The sequence below is a fragment of the Macaca thibetana genome, chromosome 13, assembly GCF_024542745.1.
Source record: "Macaca thibetana thibetana isolate TM-01 chromosome 13, ASM2454274v1, whole genome shotgun sequence".
Taxonomy (NCBI): Eukaryota; Metazoa; Chordata; class Mammalia; order Primates; family Cercopithecidae; genus Macaca; species Macaca thibetana.
The window spans coordinates 73,786,227-73,810,381 of NC_065590.1; the positions used below are offsets into that span (position 1 = coordinate 73,786,227).

Genomic DNA, 24,155 nt, shown 5'->3' on the forward strand with positions numbered 1-24,155 from the left:
TAAAAAATAACATTAATATCTCAATCATCACAGTGTCGATGGTCTAAACTCGCCATTAAAATGTAAAGACTATCATTACATAACAAACAAAAAGATAGATCCATTTTTACTCAGTTTGATTCCACAGGTGTAGGGCTATATGTGTGTAGTAAGAGGATCAGATACCTCTCCCCAACTCAACTTCTTTTAACTGCTTTTCTGAAGCCTTGAAATTAATTGAAGGAAAGTTCTTTATACCAAAAATAACAAAGGAAAGTAACTTTGGTGGGAAGAGGAGAGGGTGGGAGAAATGGAAAGAAGACAAAAGAGAACTGGCAAAGAAAAATAATGTTTCCATGCCACAATTTCAGCAAAAGGGTAAATTAAATGCATGTGAAATGGTCTAACTGATATCCAGCTGGTTTATTGAAAATGATGTACCGCTTGCTACCTAAAATGAGACACTCGGGGCAGGGTGGGGCTAACCTCTGGGACCTCCTAGCTGCTCTTCCCCCCAGGAGGTGTCATGGTGAAGACTGCTTTCCTGAATAGTGGAGCTAGAGCTCCTCTAAGGAATTTGAACAAAACCAGGCCAGATGATACAATTCATTGGTTCTTTCATACAGTCTGCAAAACTTGGTTAGATGGTTTTAATCAATCTTATCAAGGAAAACAGATGGAAAGTCCTTCCCAGAAGTTAATCCTTCAGTCTTATTCCAAAAGTAGGACACATAACTCCTCAGGCGGTCTGCATTTGGCGGCACTTTCCCAGTCTCTATCGATTTTACATGTGTTGGGACTGATGTTGAGGGAATTGTGGGTGAGATACTAGGAAACTATGGACATTAATGCAGTTCATTGCCTGTAAGCAGCATCTCTCCAGATATCATTCCCAGCCCAATTATCTACGAATTTGGGATCCCATACTGATCACTGGGATGATAAAATAAAAATTGACAGGACTAAGAATCAAAAGATATAGCTTCTTATCCAGCCCTGACTTAATCCACTCAAGGGACAGTGATTGAGTCCAGAACATTACCATTACGAGTTCACCTCAATGATCAAGCAACAAGATGAGAATGGCAATGTTTGTTTCATGAATTTCTTAAGAAGAATTGAAATAATATAGAAAAATCTTCTTTGAAAAACCATAATGTATGGTAAAGTGGACTTTTTTCTTACATTCATAAGACTGTTTTAAGCTTTCACGGACCTTTGCCTACATGACATCATCTCCTATAGAAGAGGGTGAGAAGCTATAGTTGACATCTATGCCATTGTCTTCCTCACATTCCCACTCTCCTCCATCACCACCTTCAACCACCCCATCTGCCCCACATACCTTGGCCCAGATGAGCATGTGACTCAAACTGAGCCAATCATAGTCCCTCTCTTTTTTTGACCACATTTGAGTATTCCAGGAGTAAGTATGTGATTGAGGTGGATGATTCCCTAACCAAATGACTCCCTTCCCCAAATTTTTAGGACACAGAACCAGAAAATCCTTTTTCTGTGGCCAAGATACAAGGTATAAAACTTACAACCTATCAGCAGTTATATTTTCTGCCTTCTCTATAGCTGAGAGGGAGAACTTTTCAGTTAATATTCCAGTTCAAGTGTAATATGCCTTTAGGTGGGCATGGTCCACAGACCAGGGGCCCCCAGCCTAAAAACCCTATATTTTACCCTGTTGAGAGAATAAACTTCCAGCCTTCTGCTATGATGAGAGATGGGTGATCTCCCACTTGTGCAAAAATCCTTTGATCTCATCTTAATGGGGTTTCAAAGGGAAACAAAGGTAGATAATGTGTGTGTTAAGCCCGTCTTCAGCTGGAAGCTCAGAATCTTTATAACACACTCATTGCTTTTTATAATATTCTTAATCCATTTTGATGTCTCTGGCTCTTGGGGCCCAAATACTGCCATGTCTACCCGAGACTCTACCTTGGCCACATCTTTCTTTTTTTTTTTTTTTTTTTTTTTTTTTTTTTTTTGAGACAGAGTCTCACACTGTTGCCCAGGCTGGAGTGCAGTGGCGCGATCTCGGCTCACTGCAAGCTCCGCCTCCCGGGTTCCCGCCATTCTCCTGCCTCAGCCTCCTGAGTAGCTGGGACTACAGGCGCCCGCCACCGCGCCTGGCTAATTTTTTGTATTTTTAGTAGAGACGGGGTTTCACTGTGGTCTCGATCTCTTGACCTTGTGATCCGCCCACCTCGGCCTCCCAAAGTGCTGGGATTACAGGCTTGAGCCACCGCGCCCGGCCCCTTGGCCACATCTTTCAAGTCTTATGCTCTGTATTTAAAACCATCCCTCCTCCCATACAAATTCTCCTTTCCTTAGTTACAGGGTTACATCAAACAGAGAAAAGCATAGATGCATCGATGTCATATCAAAGTAACAGGAATTCACTCACTCCTCTCAGGACTATGTATGGCTTTTTAAAAAATAACTTTACTTAAAAAGTAGAAGAAGACAGTGAAAAACACAGCCATCTTAATCCACAGATACAACTTCAAGAGAAACCAAACCTGCTGACACCTTGATCTTGAACTTGACATCAGTGTTATATCAAAGTAACAAGAATTGACTCACTCATCTCTGGACTATGTATGGCTTTTAAAATAATAACTTTTACTTAAAAGAAGAAGAAGACAGTTAAAAACATAGCCATCTCAATCCACAGAGACAACTTTAAGAGAAACCAAACTGGCTGACACCTTGATCTTGAGCTTCAGCCTCCAGGATAGTGAAACATAAGTAAATTTCTCTTGTTTAAGCCAAAAAAACCCCCACCTTATTGATTTGTATGTGTGTAATTTCAAAAATCATATATGTTTATCATAAAAAAACTTATAAGTATAGAAAAGTACAAAGAAGAAAAATAAGATCAATTTTAATTACATCTTCTATAAAATTATTTTGGCATATACGTGTGGTAATCTGCAGATGGACTCCCAAGATCCTTACATATCCTCATGTAGTCCTTGCTCATGATGAATCAGGACTGACCCTGTGTGACCAATAGGATACATGAAAAGTGACGATGTATGACTTCCAAGGCAAGGTCATAAAAAGCCTTGCATCTTTCATCTTGGTTTCTTGAATCTCTCACTCTGAAAGAAGCCAGTCAGATGCCACCTTATGAGAGCATTCAGTAAGCCCCATGGAGAAGTCCACAAAGAAAGGAACCGAAGTCCTTAGCTAACAACCAGCACCAACCTGCCAGCCATGTAAGTAAGCCACCTCAAAAGCAGACCTCAGCAAGATGGTGGAATAGTATTTTCCAGCACCTATCCCCTTGCAGACACACCAATTTGAACAACTATCCATGCATGAATGTACCCTCTCAAGAACTAAAGAATCCCAGTGAGAGATTACATAGTTAGGGTGTAGTACAGAAATAAGAAAAAGCACATTGAAGAGGATGAGAAAGAGTTTCATATTACTCATATCACCCCTCCCCCAAGGGGTGCACAGCACAGAGAAAGATACTCCCCCTGTGGGGGAAGGAGAGTGAACTGAACACCTTACTTTGCTGTGGACCCCAGCATCGGGCCCAGTTTAGTAAAATCCAGTGCCAGAGCAGCCCTCATGATCCCAGGGTCTGGGCTAGCACCTGTGGATAAGAGCATCCAGGGCTACCCTAATGCTGGGCCAGCCCCTATGACCCCAAGCTGCAAGCAGGCCTCTACAGCATCAGGTTTCAACTCCATTCAAGCACCACACCAATTCAACAGCCCTAGGCTCTACACCCACTCCAGAGCCATGTCTGCCACAGCAGCTCAACCACTAGGCCAACCCCTGTGGACACAGGCTTCAGGCAAGTCCCAGTAACCACGCTAGCCCTTGTGTGGACTCAGGCTCCAGACCCATCCTAGCACAAAGTGGGCCTCTGTGATCAGGCTCAAGGCCCATCTTAGGGACAGGTTGGCCCCCATGAACCCAGACTTCAGGCCAGCCCCTGCAAACACAGGATCCAGATTCATTCCCATGAACCCAGAATCCAGGCCCACCCCAGGAAATCCAAGCTCCAGGCCTTCCTGCCTGCTGACTCAGGCACCAAGGCAACTTGCCTGAGAATACAGGAGCAAGCCTGCCCTCAGATTCCACCTAACAACCCACCCAGAATCTCTGGGTACTGACTGGTGAGGGCTTTCCAAAGCCAATATGTAAAAAGTAGAACAGGTGCTTACTTCTTCATATGCATAGACATCAACATATAGCCACAAAGATAGTGAATAATAGGGGAAACAATACCACCAAACAACAAAATTAAGTAACTGACCCTAAAGAAATGGAGGTCTATGAAATACCTGTCAAAGAATTCAAAATAATCATCTTAGAGCTCAGTGAGCTCTAACTAAATCAAATCATGAAAACAATATGAAAGCAAAATAGGGGATTCAATGAGGGTATAGAAACCATAAAAAAGAACAAGGCAGAAATTCTGGATCTAAGCAACATAGTAATGGAACTGAAAATTCCATAGAGAGCTTCAACAGTAGCCTCAATCAAACAGAAAAAAGAATCAGTGAGCTCAAAGACAGATCATTTGTAATATTCAGCCAGAGAAACAACAACAACAAAGAATAAGTAAGAATGAAAAAAGCCAATACGATATATGAGACAACATCAAGCAATCCAATACATACATTAGGGGATTCACAAAAGTAGCAAAGAAAGAAAAACAGAAGAATGCTTATGTAAAGAAATAATGATAAGAAACTTCCCAAATCTGGAGAGGCAAATGAGCATCCAGATCCATGAAGCCCAAATAGCCCCAAGCAGATTAAATATAGAGAGATCTTCACCAAGACACATTACAATCAAATTCTCAAAAGACAAAGAAAAAACTTTGAAAGCAGCAGTAAATGAAATCGAACCCTTATGTCACATACAAAAAGGAACTCAAAATAGATTAAAATGTAAACTCAAAATAGATTAAAAACTTAAACTTAATACCTGAAACTATAATAAACTACTACAAGAAAACATAGGGAAAAATCTTGACATTGGTCTGGGCGATGACTTCTTGGATATGACTCCAAGATTGCATCAAACAAAAATGCTTCTGCACAGCAACGTAAATAATCAACGGAATGTAGAGCCAGCCTATGGAATGGGAGAAAATATTTGCAAACTATATATTATATCTGATAAGGGACCAATATCCAAAATATGTAAGAAACTCAAAGCAATTCAATAGCAATAAAACAAATAATTCAAGTTTTTAAAATGGGTAAAGGACTTGAATCAATATTTCTCAAAAGAAGAAATACAAATGGCCAATAGGTATATGAAAAAATGCTCAGCCGGGCGCAGTGGCTCACACTTGTAATCCCAGACCTTTGGGAGGCTGATCATGGGCAGATCACGACGTCAGGAGATCGAGACCTTCTGACTAACACGGTGAAACCCCATCTCTACTAAAATTACAAAAACAAAATTAGCCAGGCATGGTGGCAAGCACCTGTAGTCCCAGCTACTTGGGAGGCTGAGGTGAGAGAATGGTGTGAACCTGGGAGGCGGAGCTTGCAATGAGCTGAGATGGCACCACTGCACTCCAGCCTGGGTGACACAGCGAGACTCCGTAAAAAAAAAAAAAAATGCTCAACAGCACTAATCACCAGGGAAACGCAAACTCAAACTACAAGGAAGTATCACCTCACACCTGTTAGAATGGGTATTATCAAAAAAGACAAAAGAGAACAAGTGTTGGTGAAGATGCAGCAAAAAAGAAATCAGCTATTTAACATACTTATCACCTCACATACCAATCAAAAAGGAAATCCTTACACACTGTTGGTGGGAATCTAATTAGTACCGTCATTAAGGAAAACAATATGGAGGTTCCTCAAAAAGTTAAAAATAGGGCAGGCGAGGTGGTTCACACCTGTAATCCCAGCACTTTGGGAGGCCAAGGTGGGTGGACTACCTGAGGTCAGAAGTTGGAGACCAGCTGGCCAACATGGCAAAACGCCATCTCTACTAAAAATACAAAAATTAGCTGGGAGTGGGGGTGGTTTGCACCTATAATCCCAGCTACTCAGGAGGCTGAGACAGGAGAATTGCTTGAACCCAGGAGGCGGAGGTTGCAGTGAGCTGAGATTGTACCACTACACTCCAGCCTGGGCGACAGAGCAAGACTCCGTCTTACAAAGAAAAAAAAATTTAAATAGAACTATCATATACTTCAGCAATCCCACTTCTGAGTATTTATCCAAAGAAAATGAAATCAGCATGTCAAAGAGATACCTACACCCCATGTTCACTGTGGCATTATTTACAATAGCCAAGATGTGGAATCAACCTAAGCATCCATTGACAGATGAATGGATAAAGAAAATGTGGTATATACAATGGAATGCTATTTAGTCTTAAAGAATAAGAAAATTCTGTAATTTGCAACAACATGGATAAACTTGGAGAATATTACGCTAAGTGAAATAAGCCAGACACAGAAAGACAAGTTCTGCAGGATCTCATTTTTATGTGGAATCTTAAAAAGTTGAACTCAGAGACAGCGAGTAGAATGAGGGTTGCAAGGGACTGGGAAGGGCTAAGAATGAGGAGATTTTGATCAAAGGGTACAAAATTTCAGTTTGACAAGATGTATGAGTTCTGTTGTACAGCATGGTGACTATAGTTAATAATATTGTATTGTATACTTGAAAATTGCTAACAGGATATATCTTAAATGTTCTCACCACAAAAATAATAATTGGTATATGAGGTGATAAGTATGTTAAATAGCTGATTTGATCCTTTTGAAATGTGTACATATATTAAAACATCATGTTTTACATCATAAATATATACAATTTTAGTATGTCAATATCTTAATAAAGTTTGGGGGCTGGAAATAAAGAATGAAAAGAAAAGTAAATCTCTAGTCCTGATTGAGTCTTCCGAAGACTCTAGTCCCAAGTGACATCTGACTGCAACTTCACAAATGACACTCCTTAATCTGACCTTCTCCTGAATTCCTGGTCCATAGAAATCATGCAAGGTAATAAATGATTACGGTTGTTTAAAGGCACTTAGTTTTGGAATGATTTGTTACACAGAAATAAGTAATAAAATATCTTTCTTATCTTTACTAAAATGCATAATGGGCAAATATACAAAAGTTTGCATTTTCTATTTACTATATATCATACCAGGCTGAAGTGCAGTGGTGTAATCTCGGCTCACTGCTACATTTGCCTCCTGGGTGCAAGCCATTCTCCTACCCAGCCTCCCCAGCAGCTGGGACTACAGGCATGCACTACTATACCCGGCTAATTTTTGTGTTTTTAATAGAGATGGGATTTCACCATGTTGGCCAGAATGGTCTCAATCTCCTGACCCCGTGATCCGACCCCTTGGCCTCCCAAAGTGCTGGGATTACAGGCATGAGCTACCGTGCCTGGCCTAAATATTCTTAAATATTCCAATGTCATCAAATATTCTGTCATATATCATCAAACATGTTTTTTTCTAGATGTCCGCACAATACCCTATACTCTTTACATAGTATAATGTATTATGTCTTAAAAGTAGATGTCTGAAAAAATAATGTCTCAGTTGTAATGATGAAAGGTTGGTTGAGAAAAAACATGTATGCATATGTATGCAAAGTAACTCTGTATGCTTTGTTAATACTTTCATTCATTCATTCACCAAATTTAAGATTAGGAAATTGGTATGTGTCATGCACCTGATCTTATGTCTGGTAATCTAGGAGAGGTAGAAATGATTAAGACATGGTTTAAGGTCTCAATTTACACTCGCACAGCACTTGGCTTTTGTCTAAACCTACCTAAAGCCCTAAACAGAGAGTAATCACATATCTGGTATGTATAATTTGAAAAACATGTCTAATCTCTACCACATATAAATTTGTGTCCTAATGAATCTCATTACAACAAATGATACAAAATATTACTTAAACATTTATTATATGTAAGATTATATCTGGTTCCCGGAAGGATTTCTTTAAAATAGGTTTATGGAAACATAATTCACATACCATACAATTCACTGGGTTTTGTTATATTATATAGTTAATTTTAAAATTGTAATAAAATATATATAGCATAAATTTGCTATTTTGACCATTTTTATGTGTACTATTCAGTAGTATTAATTACATTCACAGTGTTGTGCAATCATCACCACTATTTGCAAAACTTTTATCACACCAAACAGAAACTTTACAACTGTTAAGAAATAACGCTTGGCTGGGCGCGGTGGCTCACGCCTGTAATCCCAGCACTTTGGGAGGTTGAGGCGGGTGGATCACGAGGTCAGGAGATTGAGACCATCCTGGCTAACAAGGTGAAATCCTGTCTCTACCGAAAACACAAAAATTAGCTGGGCATGGTGGCGGGTGCCTATAGTCACAACTATTCAGGAGGCTGAGGCAGAATGGCGTGAACCCAGGAGGCGAAACTTGCAGTGAGCTGAGATCGTGCCACTGCACTCCAGCCTGGGCGACAGAGTGAGACTTCATCCCAAAAAAAAAGAAAAAAAGAAATAACTCTCTATTCTCCCTTCTCCCCCAGCGCCCAGTCACCTCTAACCTACTTTCTGTTTCTACGAATCTGCATATTGTAAATATTTCGCATAAGTGGAATCATATAATATTTGCTCTTTTGTGTCTGGATTATTTCACTGAGCATGACATTTTCAAGGTACGTTCATATTTTAGCACATATGAGAACTTCATCCCTTTTTGTGGCTGAATAATTTCCCATTGCATGTCTATGCCACATTTTGTTTATCTCTTCATCTGTTGATAGACATGTGGGTTGTGCCTGGTTGTGTCTGCCTTTCAGCTATTATAAATAATGCTGCTATGAACATTAGTATACCACGGAGGAATTTTTTTTAAAGCACAAAATAAGGCCCAGACATGAAGGAATTTATAATTAGGTTGTTGAGAGAAGAAACTCTTGGAAAATTAACCACAGAGGCAAATAGTAACTGAATATATTAAAGAAACACCACCAGACATGGAATTAAATATATAAGAAAGTATTTATATAGCATTACAGTATATAAATGTTATAGCATTTTTGAAGAGAGCAAATTCACTCAAGACTGGTGACAGCTTCATCATCAAAGGAGGAAGAAGAAAAAGGTTTTTCACTTCACCATTTACAAAGTTTCTGACATCACAGATTCAGTGGGGTTGAAAACAGGCCATCAGATTTTATGTGTTTAAAATCTGAAAGAGAAGTGATAAAATAAAGGTGGTATGTGATAGAATACTCACTGAGAATACTGGCAGTGAAATCAGAGAATCCAAATGGGTCATCAGAGGGGTGCCCCAGGTTCAGGTAGATTGGGTGTAGTTTCCATGCCAAAGAAGAGATATGGATGTTTTAAAAGAAAATATCCTAGAAACAAAAGAAATTGAGAGAAGACATTGAGGAAGGATGCATTCATTGACCAGAAGGTGGGGAGACAGTTTCAGATAGAAAACACAGACGTGGGCCGGGTGCGGTGGCTCACACCTATAATCCCAGCACTTTGGGAGGCCAAGGCAGTTGGATCACTTGATACCAGGAGTTCAAGGCCAATATGGTGAAACCTCATCTCTACTAATACAAAAAATTAGCCAGGCATGGTGGCGCATGCCTGTAATCACAGGTGCTCAGGAGGCTGAGGCAGGAGAATGACTTGAGTTCAGGAGGCGGAGGTTGCAGTGAGCCAAGATTGGGCCACTGCACTCCAGCCTGGGTGACTGAGCGAAACTCTCTCTCAAAAAAAAAAAATTGTGCACACTCCAAGGCTGGGGCACCTCTTTGAGTAGCATGTGGCACAACCACCCAATGCTTTGTCTTTGTCAGAGGGCCTCCATTACCAGAGAAACAGCCCTAGTTCCCAGCAGAAGAAATAAGATAGTGTTCCAGAACAGTCTGTCGCCCTGGCCCAGCCTCCTGTTCCTTGGGCTACATACATAATCTCAACTCACTTGTAGGTCCCTGATTCTCTTGCTGTTTTGTGAAATCAACCTGTGGGACCACTCAACCCAGATTTCTTGACCTTCCCTGAAGGCCCATTCATGCCTGACTTAGTCACTTCTTCCTCCTTTTTTTTTTTTTTTTTTTTTTTGAGATGTAGTCTCTCGCTCTGCGGCCCAGGCTGGAGTGCCGGGGCGCCATCTCGGCTCGCTGCAAGCTCTGCCTCCCGGGTTCACACCATTCTCCTGCCTCAGCCTCCCGAGTAGCTGGGACTACAGGCACCCGCCACCAATGCCTGGCTAATTTTCTGTATTTTTAGTAAAGACCGGGTTTCACCTTGTTAGCCAGGATGGTCTCCATCTCCTGACCTTGTGATCTGCCCATCTCAGCCTCCCACAGTGCTGGGATTACATGCATGAGCCACCACGCCCGGCCCACGTCTTCCTCATTTTCTCGTGATATTTTTTTTAAATGGTAGACTCTGCAGGATCCAACCGTTAATGGCACTCACCAAGAGATTTTTCTTTAACTGACTTGGAAATTTGTATGTGAAGGCTAGTTGCATACATTCCCTCCCTTCCTCTTCCCCATCCTAGAGGCTGTTGAGGATCATTTCTTTTTTTTTTTTTTTTTTTTTTTTGAGACGGAGTCTCGCTCTGTCGCCCAGGCTGGAGTGCAGTGGCCAGATCTCAGCTCACTGCAAGCTCCACCTCCCGGGTTCCCGCCATTCTCCTGGCTCAGCCTCCCAGTAGCTGGGACCACAGGCGCCGCCACCTCGCCCGGCTAATTTTTTGTGTTTTTAGTAGAGACGGGGTTTCGCCGTGTTAGCCAGGATGGTCTCGATCTCCTGACCTCGTGATCCGCCCGTCTCGGCCTCCCAAAGTGCTGGGATTACAGGCTTGAGTCACCGCGCCCGGCCGAGGATCATTTCTTGAGGCTCAGTCCTCTAGTCTTCCCCACCCTTTCTCCCAGGAGAATGGGACAATCATGCACAATTCTCATGTGTCTGAATATTTAATTCTAACCATTTTCTTCACCTTTCTCTCTTCTACTTCTCAGCCAAGTATTACTTCAGAAAAATCTCACCCTATTTGGGAACCAAAAAATTTCCACAAAAAATTACCCTACTTGGGCCGGGCATGGTGGCTCGCGCCTGTAATCCCAGCACTTTAGGAGGCTGAGGCTGGCGGATCACAAGGTCAGGAGATCGAGACCATCCTGGATAACACGGTGAAACCCCGTCTCTACTAAAAATACAAAAAATTAGCTAGGCGTGGTGGCAGGCGCCTATAGTCCCAGCTACTCGGGAGGCTGAGGCAGGAAAAAGGTGAACCCAGGAGGTGGAGCTTGCAGTGAGCCGAGATCACACCACTGCACTCCAGCCCGGGCGACAGAGTGAGACTCTGTCTCAAAAACAAAATAGGCAAACAAACAAACAAACAAACAAACAAACACCCTATTTGGGAACCAAAAAAAAGTATGGCTACACATTAACAGCAGCGCTAGACATACTTCGTCCTTCAGGAAAAGGCAAGTACAAAGTTTAACTGTAAAATTGGACATAAAAGCCTAAAAAAGTCTCTCTACCTAAAAGTCACTTAGATAAGGCAGTCCCCTTAAAAAAAAAAATTCCATCTATTTCCTCATTTTTCTTTTGTAAATTTGCTTTTCCTCCAACATTAAGAAACAACATAAATATGATTTATCTCTTATGCTTGTCTCTGACTCTAGTACAGCACCTGGCACTTCTTGGATTCTTTACTAGTGTTGGCTGCTTTGAATATAAGGTGGTTTTGTTGATCCAGTATATACTTTTTCTGTTTGGTTAATTAATATATTATTGATATATTAATGTGATATAATTATTAGCATATTAATATATGATATAATGTATTAATGTAGAAATAATACATTAATAGATTTCACTGAATAATTTAAAATGCATACATATTTAGAATAAATAATATAATACATTATAAATACATTGTAATAATTTCATTGTAGATACATGGCATTTTAGGTGCAGTATGCAGTCACTATTTATAACTTTGTTTCTATGGGGAAAATGTAAAGTGAATTCAGAGGGCCAAGAAAATTATTAAAAACCAACTTTTGGACCATTACCAATTTGTAAATCAGGCAATGAGTGGCCATTATTTATATATGTCTTTAACTTTTATTTTGATTTCAGATTTTTCTGACTGGTTAAACTCTAGTTTCATAACCAAATCCTCATGGAATAAGATATGAACCAAAAATATGATCATTCCAGTTGGCTGCAACTCATTGCCAGGATTTCAGAGAACTGTGTTTCCAGGTCTCTGCCACTGGTGGGGCCATAAGAACCTACAGTGTCTTCTGATTTTATCCACTTCCACCAGTTCTATTTTTGTATCTCCAAACTTAGCACACAGACGCTATCTTTATCACCCCAGCTGACTGGCATGAGAGTCCCCAAGGCATAGTAGTTATAGAAGATTATTATAGCATACTTCCTATCCTTCAAATAAGACAATGCAAAATGCAGAAAAGACATCAGCCAGTGGTCACAATGTTGGAAGTATGTGCGTGTGTGCATGTGCACTTGCGTGTGTTTTCTTTGCTAAAGATTTATTTCTTTGTACTAAGCTGTAGGCACTATTAGGAGCATAATGTCTATAATGGTTTTTGGAACTCAATTTTAGGCGGTGTAATTGAATCTATTCCTATACCTAAATTCACTTGAAAACATTATGATAAAGTCTTTTACAACCACATCATTCAGATTTCAAATTTGGATAATTTTTTTAAAAACTTCTATCGCCCTATTTCTCAATTGAGGAATCCACAGTTACCCAGCCCAAGCGAAGAACTGAATCATTCTAATAAGCCGCGTCTCCAAAACTGCCATTCCTTGGCTTGCTATTCAACTATTTAATTTTACTTGATACAGAATGTTCAGCTCAATGTTTCGGAATAGAGATGACTGTGAGTACAGAAAAGGTAGCAACATCTCATAGTCTAAATTTCACATTATTTATGTAGCTGTGGGCGGCACCGTAGCCCTTCTGTTTAGACTTGCACTGTCTTATACAGTAGCCACTAGGCACCTGAAGCTATCGAGCACTTGAAATGAGGCTAGTCTGAGCTGAGACATGCAGTAAGCATAAAGTACACACTGGCTTTCAAAGACTTATTACAAAAAGGGAATAGAAAATGTTTTATTAGTGGTTTTTTATATTGGGTGCACGTTGAAATGTTATCTTGGATATATTTGATTAAATCAACTATATTATTATTATTATTTTAGAAAGAGTCTTGCTCTGTTGCCCATGCTGGAGTGCAGTGGTGCAATCATAGTTTACTGCATCCTCGCACTTCTGGGCTCAAGCAATCCTCTCACCTCAGCCCCCTGAGTAACTAGGACTACAGTTACTCTATGGACTGGTAGACCATGGGACTACCACCATTTCCAGCTAATGTTTACTTTTTTTTTTTGTGGAGACAGGGTCTTGCCATGCTGCCTAGGCTGTTCTTGAAATCCTGACCTCAAGCAATCCTCCCACCTTTGCCTCCCAAAGCACTGGGATTACAGGTGTGAGGCACTATGCCCCACTCCTTAAACTATGATATTAAAATTCATTTTATCTGTTTCTTTTTATTTTTTTAAATGCGGTCACTAGAAAATGTAAAATGAACTATGTAGGTCACATTAGTGGCTCACATTCTATTTCTATTTTATTTTTTATTTTACTTTATTTTTAAAATTTTTTTGAGACAGGGTCTCACTTTGTTGCCCTGGCTGGAGTGCAGTGGCGTGATCATAGCTCACTGTGGACTTGAACAACTGTGCTCAAACAATCTTGTCAACTCAGCCTCCTGAATATCTAGGACTAGCAGCATGTACCACCATGCCCAGCTATTTTTTTTTTTTTTTTTTAGAGACAGGATCTCACTGTGTTGCCCAGGCTGGTTACCTGGGTCCAAGTGATCTTCCAGCCTCTGCCACCCAAATTGTTGGGATTACAGGTGTGTATTTCTACCGGACAGTGCTGTAGGGTGTTCCATAATCAATAGTAATACCAGTAAGTAGTCTTTAAAACTGGAAGTCAGAGCTGCTGCTTCTCCACATCGAGCTCACCAGAGGAGAGTATGACTTGGAGTGATGTAACAGCCCAGGCACGTTTAGTTTCCCCATCCAAAGCATTTCAGTAATACCCAACAAGACAGCTATGAACACAGGCCACTAAGAGAAAGAAATAAATGTTACCACCTTACTTAACTGTTTCCTAAGTGATAACACATCCCTTATTATCATCTAAGGGATTGTTACTTGTGCCCATTTCATGGCATAGAAACTAGATATTGAATCATTAATTCACTTGTTTTGAGTTTTTGTTGTTTTATTCTCCTGCCCATTGCTATCAAAATGAAGACCAGGGACAATTTAAAAAATAGAAACATGAATTTTCTATTTATAAATGTAATGGAAAGTAACACTTTTAAGATTCTATGTCTGGGCAACAGGCAGTTATTCAGAGGCAAGAGAAGTCACAGCAATATCGCTGTGCATTTCACTGGCTATGTGCACAGGGAGGCGTTCACACTGACCCTGAATATTAATAAACATGAAAAGTTCAGCACCAAATCCCTGTTGTGGGATTACCGGATTACTGAATTAAAAACACATTGGAAGTCATTGCTGCCAGCAAAGAATTGTGTAACTGCTGATAAAAAATATAAAAAAAATAGTGATTTTAGGAGTAGACTGAGAACAAAACAATAGTATCTTTGTAATGTTCTGAAATTGCTGCATGAATAAAGCTGAGACGGGCTCCCCTGCATTTCCCAGTTTGATTTGCTGACCATCTTGTCTGCTCGTAATTGTTTTCTGCCATTCATTTCCTCCAATTGTCAATTATTACTAAAACAATTATGAAAAAAGTGCATGTCTTTGTTTCCTGTTGCTGATGAATGCAGTGAAGTCATAGAACAGGCCAGTGCATCATAATCTTTTCCAATACAATGGATTACGCTGTCACAAACAGGATATAGCCCTTTAGTTGGAGGAGAGGCCATCAATGGCACTGCATTAGTGCAGACATATTGTCAGCCATGACAGCAAGAAATCAGAACAGACTTAGCTCTGTACATTTGGAAAACATACTGGGTTTTGTTCCTGATTATAAAAGTAGTACATGCTTATTTATCCTGGAGACAAAGTAGAAAATCAAAAATCACCATTACCCCACCAACCAGAAATTTCTTTTTTTTTTTTCTGAGACATAGTCTCGCTCTGTCACCCAGGCTGGAGTGCAGTGGCGCGATCTTGGCTCACTGTAACCTCCGCCTCCTGGGTTCAAGTGATTCTCCTACCTCAGCCTCCTGAGTAGCTGGGACTACAGGCATATGCCACCACGCCCGGCTAATTTTTGTAGTTTTAGTAGAGATGGGGTTTCACCATATTGGCCAGGCTAAGAAATTTCTATTGTTAACAGTTGGTGTATGACTTTTTAGCTCTTACTTCTTTTTCTATATGTACATATATATTTTTTAAGCAAATGGGATCACACTATATAAATAATTTTGTAGACTTCTTATATGCACTGAATGTAAGCATAAATGTTTACTTAACATTTACTATGAACAGTTTCCAATGTCATTAAATATTATAATGTAATTTAATGGCTGTATAAAATTTCATATTGTGGAATGTCATTTAATAATTCCCTTTATATTTAGGTTAGTTACAAAATGTATCTGTTATGAATAGATAGAGTCTTTTACATTCATTATTGTCTGAACTTATGATGTCTTTAAGAATAGATCCCTAAAAGATAGACTTTTTGCTTTTTACTAACATATTATATATTTTAAAGTAAATATTTAGAATCAAAAGTCTAGGAAATCTCAATAAAAAGGCACGTATGTGCATTGAAAGTTTAGTAGCCAAACATAATATATGTGCCTGCCTAAAATGGTAAACAGGTGAAATACTTTTAATGATTAGAAAGTTTAAGATAAATCTAAAACTGGTCTATTCAAAATGCCTTTCAGGCCAACAAGCTGTAAGGGTGTACGTAATTCCACGAAGTCTTCTTCCAGAATTTCTAGCACGACTAGCCTCCAGCCCATGTAAGAGCCCAAAGATGATTCTGCAAACTCTTGATTATGCTATTTAGGGATTCCTGAGGAACTTGCTTCTAGTGCCTGGCTCTGCGGTCTCTGGGCTGAACGTTGTTATCTGGTATTGCCACTAGAGGGCAGCCAGGGACAAGGAGAGGAGGTTGACACCCTTGGTCTTGTTTTCTCTTCAGCCTAACCTTTTTCTAAAAATTGCACGATCTCATTTATACGTGGAGTATTTTTTAAACCCTAAAACACAGAGATACATAATGAAACAGTGGTCACTAAGGGTGGGAGGAGGGGGGAAAGGGAAATAGGGACACATAGGTCAAAGGATACAAAATAGCAGACATTAAAGAACAAGTTTGGAGGTTGGGTGCCGTGGCTCACGCCTGTAATCTCAGCACTTCGGGAGGCCGAGGCAGGCGAATCACTTGAGGTCAGGAGTTCAAGACCAACTTGGCAACATGGTGAAACCTTGTTTCTACTAAAAAATACAAAAATTAGTGGGTGCAATGGCGTGTTCCTGCAGTCCCAGCTATTTGGGAGGCTGAGGCACAAGGATCACTCGAGCCCTGGAGGTGGAGGCTGCAGCAAGCTGAGGTTGTGCCACTGCACTCCAGCCTGGGTGACAGAGGGGGACCCTGTCTTGAAGGAAAGAAGAAAATAATAAAAAAAACCCCACAGGTTTGGAGGGTTTGGAGATCTGTTGTCCAACCTCAAGATGAAATTTAATAAAATTGTATTAGGGATTTTTGTAAAATAAGTATGTTTTAGCCACCCATGTCACACAAAGAGGTAACTATATGAGATTATAGATACTTCATCATAATCTTTATTTCACCAGATAACCAAGGGAAAATTTAAAATGAGCCACTAAGGGGAAAAACAATTCAGGAGATTAATAAATAAGGAGAACCTCTGGGTATAAATGATTTCCATTTTCTCAGAGAGAGTAACCAAAAGATGGAGAATTCTATGAGGGCCACCAAAGTTCGGAACAATAGAAGACCTGGAATCTGGCTAAAAACTGGGTTCTAGCGTGAGCAATTGGCACCCTTAGCTCTTTGCAGACGGAGAAAGTGAATCTAGAGCCAGAGGCTCAACATTCTGTATATGAGTCCCAGTTGTGAGGGCTTTGGCTCCTACACACGGTGTTTCCATTTTCCATCTGCCTCTCATTAATGATGTGATCATGGACACGTTACTTAATCTCTCTGACTTCAGTTTTCTCAACTACAAAATGTGGCTGGCAATGGAACCTGCCGATAGATGACTGCAGAGGCAAAAGGAGATAATGGAGATAAAAGGCTTGACATAGAGTAAGTGTTCAATAAATGTTGGCCATTTTTATTTCCAGTTCTTACCTCCTTCCTAAGCTGTTTTCCATTCTCAGCTGTTTGCTTACTATTTCTATCTGACTATTCCATCATTCCCTCAAATTTCCTATGTCTGAAACCAAAATCCTCATCCCTCTCACTAACTCCCTGACCTGCTGCTGTCTCTTTGACCATTTCTTTGAATGGAGCCATAAAACATAACATCCTCTTGAACACATTCTCTCCTCCTATAACCATACCCAATGAGTTTACAAAACACATAAATTTGTTCTCAGATTTGTCTCCAGTGGGCTTCTCTCTCTCTGTTTTCATCAGAACCCAGACCTCAGTGCCCCGATCTCTTCCCCAGCAAGTTCTGCCTCCAACCGGCAGATTTTATGCATGCCACTTCCCTTTTCAGAACTTCTCATTGGCCCCAGGTATCTTTAAATTCCTGACTCCTTAGTTCACCATTAAAGTCCCACCACCTTCTGAACCCAGCCTCCTCCAGGCACTTCTTTCCTGCTCCATAGGCTCATTCCCTCTGCTGCTGTCAAGCTGGCTGATTCTCAGTTCCCTTGAAGAGTTGCCAGATTTGGGAAATCAGAATACAGGGCCCCCAGCTAAGTGTGAATTTCCAATAAACAACAAATAATACTTTCGTATAAGTAGGTCCAATGCACTAGGTCTCATACACAGTCATGCAGTAGGGCACACTTAGACTAAAAGTGTTTGTTGTTTATCTGAAATTCACATTGAACTGGGCATCCTGTATTTCATCTGGCAGCCCTATTCCTTGGGCGCAGGAAGGCCATTCCTGTCTCTGCTCACGCTCACAGCTCCATTCTTATCTTAGATGCCCTCATCTCCCTCTATCCATCAGATCTCCTCCTGCTCACCAAGATGCAGCTCAGCCTCAGGCCTCCATGAAGCCTGTCTGGATCAGGTCTTCCTTAGGTGTCACTCATTATCTACATCATTAATTTGGCTCCACATATAGGATGCCTTGTGTCCTGTATACTTCCCTTTTTCCAACTTAACATTGAGTTTATGAAGGATAGAGATTATAAGTTAGAAAACTAAATAAACAGGTGTGGTGATGCTTGTAGACCTGTAATACAGGATGAGACAGTACAACAAATGTCTCCAAAAGCCAACTGTCTGAATTTAAGGTGCCTGTAAATACACAAGAATCAACATGCAATATCCCTCTACCCCATCCAGCATCAGGCCAGATGGCAGGTGGGTGTAGTTTCCCATCTGAAGGAGAAGGAGACTTTAGCATGCTTCTCCCACATCCCTCTTCAACACATCCCGCAAGTTCCACATTGTATTTGGTGACATCTAAATTTCTTGCTGCTTCACATGGTCTCTTCCTTCGGTAACCCAATTTTACTTGTATTTAAATGTGAAGGCCAGGGTTGGCTCTACTATGTAAACTGTAAACACATAGTGACTGTAGGAGTTTTTCTGGAAATAAGGCAATACATTTCTATGTAATTAATAAAAAAGCTTAAAAAATTGATAATTTTTTTCAAAATTAGCTCACTCTAACTTAAAATGTTCTCAGCAGCTTCTAGATACATCACAACAATCTGTAGAACTATTAAGCAATTTCCAAGAACTATATTTTAAATACCTGGCATTTCATGAATACTTTTTGTTGTTGTTGTTTATTTGGAGATGAGGTCTCACTCCGTTGCCCAGGCTAGAGTGCAGTGGAGCTATCCCGGCTCACTGCAACCTCCACCTCCTGGGTTCAAGTGATTCTTCTGCCTCAGCCTCCCGAGTAGCAGGGATTATAGGCATGTGCCACCACGCCCAGCTAATTTTGTATATTTAGTAGAGACGGGGTTTCACCATGTTAGCCAGGCTGATCTCAAACTCCCGACCTCAGGTGATCCGCCTGCCCTGGTCTCCCAAAGTGCTGGGATTACAGGCATGAGCCACCACGCCCGGCCCATGAATACATTTATAAATCTATGGCCATCTGGAAACCAATGACCAGCAATGAGCCTTTTACAAGTGAAAAAATATATTCTTGGAATAATACATCTAACTCATAATTTTATCTTTCTTAAACCTTACATACAGTTAAAACAATTTCATTCTCATAATGTAAACATGTGAAGGTGTCAAATGTGAACATTGTTTTGAAACTCTAAGGGAAGTAAGTTCAACATGATCAGAAATGAGAATTGCTGTAAGCAACATTGCTGTCATGAGAGCCATGTGGAGTGGCAATTAATTAAGTCACCTTAGATTCCGCTCTGTGGAAGAGCTAAAGTGGACTCAGAACTGACTCTGCAGCACTGGAATGTCCTGAAAGTAAATGCTGAGGGTTTATTTGTTTCTTCAGATCTATCACATTTATTCAGATTAATTTCATTTCCCTCTGGTTTTTTTTTTTTTTTTTTTTTTACCACTTAAGTTCAACTAAGAAATCATGCTCTTTCTATTCAAACATATTATACTTTCTAACAGTTTCCATGGAATTATAATTTTCTAATCAGTAAAAAATAACCCTTAAATTCTCCCAGGAAAGAAGACGGCCAGTGGGATCCGCACTGAGCCAGAGCCGAGTCCTGGCCTCCTGTGCCGGTTCTGGCTGGCTCTGCTTTTCTGGCTTCCAGCTTTGCTATCTTCTTGGGACAAATTCTAAACATCCCAATCTCAAACAGGGATAGGGCGAAATAACAGCCACACATTTCCTTCTGTTCTTCCTTTTCAATAATCCACCAGAACCGTATTCCTTTGTTAAGTCATTGTGGTAACATTAATCAAGTTACTCCAAGACACAAATGTGGTTATTATCAGCAGCGGATGCAAATATGGTGCATCATTTAAACAAATATGCTTGTTTAATGGCAAAGAATGTTAAAAGAATTTGGAATGTCCCTAGAAGCTTTCCAAGTTTTTGTGGGCAGCATCAACTGTTCCTGGATTTAATCCATTTCCTTTCGACCTTACCATTTCCAAACCCAGTGACATTTTTCAAGGCACTCAAAACAGAATGAACGAATGTTTGGAAATAATAATTTAGATCTACATAACTACTATGAACACTTTCTATCACTGGAAACTATTCAGTGCTGTTTTTTGTGGTTCTAGAAGATTCTCCATTGTCTGAAAAATCAGTGTTCAAGAGAAAAAACCTGTATTAAAATTTTTTTATCTTCGCTTAATTTTATGCAAAATTTAAATTTTATATGTAACTTGTATACAATTGTCCATTTCTGTTTGAAGGCCTATTTATTAAAGGTATTCTAAACTATTATTGATCAAAGAAATTGTAAGTGGATTATTAATCAGCAATTTGAAAAGGGCAGACAAGCAGACAAATGTCAAAAATATATTTTTAAAGGTGATTATCAATGAAATTATTTATACTATCTAAACCCCTGATAATAATGAAACTGAAGACAGTTCATAGAGACATTGTCAAGAAACAACGTTTTAAAATATTTATTGTAAAAAACTGAAGATGTCATAACTGAGGGTGATTTCTACATTTCTTCAGATATATAAGCAAAGCATATTGAAAAGTTACATGAAGATCGGACCTCAGATCATATCCATTGTCTGTGGCTAATATCCATAGTTCATGAAGTGCATTAAGACGCAACAACAGACAGATTTTTAAATGACACTTACCTTAATTTGCAGAACTGCAATAATGATCATCCCTATAGTGAATCGTCTTTTTCTTTCCGCTTCATCACCTCTAGCAAGTTTCTCTTCAATGTGCCTAAACACCTAGAATTCCTGTTCTTTCTTCTAAAATGCTGTCATCACCTCCATTGCCCAAATCCAGTTCAAAAGTGGGGAGGGAAAAAAATTGAAATTTGCAAGCTGTTTACGCCTAACAACAACATTGAAGCTGCTAAGCTTTGAGCTCAATGAATTAAAGGTTGTTTGGCTAAATGGCAGGCAGACTTCCTCCTATTCTTTCCGAACTTAGTTTTCCTGCCTCCAGTGGAGCTTTTTCCTTTCCTGGGCTATAAATAGGCTGGTCGTAAGAGTACTGAGGAAAGAAGAAGGCAGGAAATGTATTGGATTTCAGAAAGCAGCCTTAGGTATATGAGTGCGTGTGTGTTTCTTTCAAATGAGTACCAACAAACAAACTAAAGAAAATTTGGCCTCAAATAATTCAGCTTTGGTCTGTGCACCATACTCAACATTTTCTTTAAGTTCCTATAGTCTCAGTTTTACTATAAGTTGTCATATCCTATAGATACTTAAATATGGTTGATTCTTCAAAGTGGGAGTGTCACTCTGGAATGAAGGGACACTTTAATTTGTGACATACATATTTTTTGCTCTTTCAAATATTGTACTTTGCATGCCATGCTTTAAAAACATTAATTTTAAAGACAATTTTTAAAGCTGTTATTACTTAAGGTCCTTCATATAATTCTATTCGATGTCTATGTATTGATTTGTTATCTAAGAGTCATCTATTTATCTGTCACCTCCCTCCCTTACTCTGCCATTCTACACTTACTGTCTGTCAACAGTGTTTGCTTTAGCCACCCAGTGTTTGTTTTAGCTGCTCTTTACGTGGGTAACACTTTGAGAAGAAGCACAAGGAATATCTCCATAGGAGGGGCTACTTAAAGAGTGGTCCAAGGACCAGCCTGGCGCGGTGGCTCACGCCTATAATCCCAGCATTTTGGGAGACTGAGGTGGGCAGATCACGAGGTCAAGAGATCGAGACCATCCTGGCCAACCCGGTGAAACCCCAACTCTACTAAAAATACAAAAAATTAGCTGGGTGTGGTGGCGGGTGCCTGTAGTCCCAGCTACTTGGGAGGCTGAGGCAGGAGAATGGCGTGAACCCAGGAGGCAGAGGTAGCAGTGGTCCGAGATCGTGCCACTGCGCTCTAGTCTGGCAACAGAGCGAGACTCCGTCTCAAAAAAAAGAAAAAAAAAAAAGACAAAAAAGAGTGGTCCAAGAACCAGTAGCATCAGTAACCCTGGATCAGAATCTCTGGGGCTGGGGTTCAGGTGATTAACTTCAGGTGATTCTGATGCTTACTAAATAGGAGAAACACGGGTCTACCTAATTACTTTGTGTGCATGTTTATTAATATCCCTTCGAAAAGGAATTTAAGACAGTAGATTTTTTTAAATGTAAGAATCAGAAAATAATGTATGTGCTTTTTATGCTGGTGACCTCCATCTAGATGACTAGAAGAGTTTTCAGATCTAATGTTAAGAAGACACACTAATTTCCCAATTACTTAGAGAAGCTACCTAACGTGAGGCAAAAGCAGTGGAAAGAACAAAAGGATGGTATTTAAGAGAGAGACAACAGCACTCACACACCGTGAATAGTCATCACACATATAGATAAATCCAAAGCAAATTTTACCAACACGTGTATCTGAAAATTATAAGTTGTCTGAAATAAGACAAAACCAAAGTAAACAGTGAATAAATGAAGCTTCTAATGGAAATAAAATGTCCCAGCCCACCCCCCCACTTTTTTTTTTGAGACAGAGTCTTACTCTGTTGCCCAGGCTGGAGTGCAGTGGCGTGACATTGGGTCACTGCAACCTCTGCCTCCCAGGTTCAAGCGATTCTCCTGCCTCAGCCTCCCAAGTAGCTGGGATTACAGGCATGTGCCACCACGCCTGGCTAATTTTTGTATTTTTAGTAGATATGGAATTTCACTACGTTGGCCAGGCTGGTCCTGAACTCCTGACCTCAGGTGATCCACCTGCCTCAGCCTCCTCAAGTGCTAGGATTATAGGCGTGAGCCACTGCGCCTGGCCCCCAGCCCCTACTTTTGTTTAGCAATTTGATTATTGTTTTGAAACCCAGTCATTTCTTGTCCATGCTTGGGTTTCATATTAGGCCTCCATATAATAGAAGCAATAGGTTGAACAATGAGCTCAAGCCAGAGCTGATAAGGAAAAAGTAAGGGTGTCCACACCCTAAGTACAGATTGGGAGGAAAAGGTTTCTTCAGAGAGAAAGAGAGAGACAGAACAGCGGGGAGAGAGAAAAAAAAGAGGGAGAGAGAAAAAAAAAGAAAAAGAGAGGTGAATGACTTCCTTGTAATAGCAGAAAGGAAGAAGGAAGTCCATGGTGGTCAGGATATAACAGCTGCAGTGTATTGAAAGAGCTAGAAAGTACATGAGTTGACTTTGGCAAGAAGATGGCTGGCAATGGGGTAATATGTTTTTGGGAGCAAACCATGCTCCCATGTGAGAAGAATGAATGCTTCTAAGAAACTCCAAGTACATTTACCAGGCTTCTTTCATTGTCCTCTGGAAACATTCCTTCTATTTTTTTGTGGGGAAGTATTTTACTTGTCAAAAAGAACAACGTCACAGAAATCCCCGTATTGCCCATCTCTAGAAATGAACCATTCAGATGTCTACGGGAACAACAAGGCTCTGTATTCTTAATCTAAAATTAATGACAGACTCTCCCAAAAGGCATAGGGGAAAAAGTCAAAGGCCTTGTTAGGAAAGATAATGTATGACATTCTTCAATTATTTTGGTTCTGTCAACGGAGGAAAATATGGTTTTTAAAATTGAAGTCACCTAAAAAGTTTTCAATATATACAATATAGAGAAAACCTAAGCAAAAGTCCTCCAAGAAAATGCAAACAAAGAGTCTGCATATTATTGCTTAACTAAGATGAATGTACTTATGCATCTGAGCCTGTATGTCCCATATGTATTTTTAATAGTAGCTTATCTTTGTCCCCAAAGTACAGAAGCTTTAGATAATGACCACATTGTGGGCTATGAACGGTGTTCCTTTGACTTGAATTGTTGCATCATAC

At 40.1% G+C, this 24,155-nt stretch overlaps 1 protein-coding gene across 5 annotated transcripts in view; it reads right to left on the reverse strand.

Moving 5' to 3' along the window:
- Positions 1–21,274, reverse strand: part of RASGRP3 (RAS guanyl releasing protein 3) — a 129,159-nt gene extending 107,885 nt beyond the window's left edge. For all 5 annotated transcript variants that reach the window (XM_050754958.1, XM_050754961.1, XM_050754962.1 and 2 more), the window contains exons 1-2: positions 21,011–21,274; positions 9,242–9,365 (exon numbers count right to left, since the gene is read on the reverse strand). The gene's annotated coding sequence lies outside the window, so the exon portion shown is untranslated. The remainder of the gene's footprint in view (positions 1–9,241; positions 9,366–21,010) is intronic.
- Positions 21,275–24,155: the final 2,881 nt, after the last annotated feature.